A 1,734-nucleotide genomic window follows, 5' to 3' on the forward strand; every position below is an offset into this window, starting at 1 on the left:
AGTTTTAGTTTCCACTAAGGCCCTTATCTATTTTCTTGACCTGCAAATTACCTCTTCAGGAATCTTTTAAAGGCCTGATACAGAAATTGGACCATTGATAGGAATTTCTACGCTGTACTTTAAAAATTAAGTAAAAACAGGAAAGAGTGTAAAAAGGATAAACAAAATATTTTGACTTACTGGCACTGCTTTCCCCCCACCGTTTAATCATAGGTACCTTCAGTTGTCTGGAATAATGAATGCAGAAAAACACAAGTGCAGAGAAGTCAATGACAAAAATAGCTAAGCAGAATCAAGAGACACTGAAGGATACTGAATATAGGATGTGACCATTTTGTGAAAGCAGAAGGGAAAGAAAGCCCTCCCTGGCTACTGAGGGCAATAGAAAATAAGCCCCAGTAATATCAAAGACAAGGAGGGAGGAAGGGGGTAGGAGAAAAACCAAAAGGCAGAAATGAGTAAATGGGGTTTTGAAACACAATCTGGATGATCATAGAGAAGAATTGCTAGGAAGGCAGAGAACAAATTGTAGCATGTCTGTCTCCGAGAATGTTTAAAAAATGTTCTGTGATTCCTCCTCATAATGACTCAGTCATTTAAGTTTCAGCTACGTTTACTAGGGCAGCAATATGTGTAATAGCTTCAGAACAATTTCCTTCAAAACCAGTTCATTTTAGAAAGCTGTCACAGAGAATTTTTACCTTGAATTGTATGAACACTACTTTCCTGAATGCATATCCTCGCTATCGCAGATTATTTAAATGTTGCTTTTAATGTGAACTTTGCATTTAGCCAGTGCAGATATTCCTGTCTTTGTGGAATGGTCCAGTTTTGGAGCATATGAAATACCATAATAAGACCAGGTACTTCTGTGAAAAATCAAGTAGAGCTCTGAAAAGTTTCAGTGCTCTGGGACATGTTTCATGTTCTGAGTCATTTCTTAGTGTGTGCTCTCCACATCAGTAGGAGTTGTACACTGTAGTAGCTGTTTTACTATTTTAACACTCTAAACTCTGATATAGTTTGTCTTTACATCAGTACTCAATTTAGTGAACATTTATTGAGTATATTTTGTGTGCTTGGCACTGAGCTAGCAGTTGGAGCTCACATCTGAAGAAGAGAGATTTGGGGGCTCCTGGGTGGCTCAGTCGGTTAAGCGTCTGCCTTCAGTTTAGGTCGTGATCCCAGGGTCCTGGGATTGAGCCCTGCCTTGGGTTCCCTGCCCAGTGGAGAGCCTGCTTCTCTTTCTCTGCTGCTCCCCCTGCTTATGCTCTCTCAAACTCATTCTCTCCCTGTCAAATAAACAAAATCTTAAAAAAAGAGAGATCTGTAATAAGTAATTACAGTGGCATCACTGCAACAATAAAAACACATACATAAGATACAGAAGTAGCAGAGGGAGTGCTTGCTACCTCCACCCCGTCCCCCACTTTTTTTATTCTAGGAAACTCAACTTGGCCTAAGTATCCACTCCAAGTCCACACTGAAAATGTTAGGATTTCATCTTGGTAGTTGTAGCTGATACTGGTTTGGTGTCAGTAGTAGTTCTGCTAGTTCCCATTTCATTACACCAGCTTGAATTTTCAAAGTTAAGACTGAGCCATGTCAGAATATCATTTTTATATACTCGTTTTTAAAAATCAATAATTGGCTGAATAAGGTCTGCTACTCCTTTTTGTGAAGATAATGAGGAAACGAGGAAACATTACCCAGAATCCAAATGAGAAATTTTAT

Source organism: Vulpes vulpes, chromosome 8, assembly GCF_048418805.1.
Source record: "Vulpes vulpes isolate BD-2025 chromosome 8, VulVul3, whole genome shotgun sequence".
NCBI classification, from domain to species: domain Eukaryota; kingdom Metazoa; phylum Chordata; class Mammalia; order Carnivora; family Canidae; genus Vulpes; species Vulpes vulpes.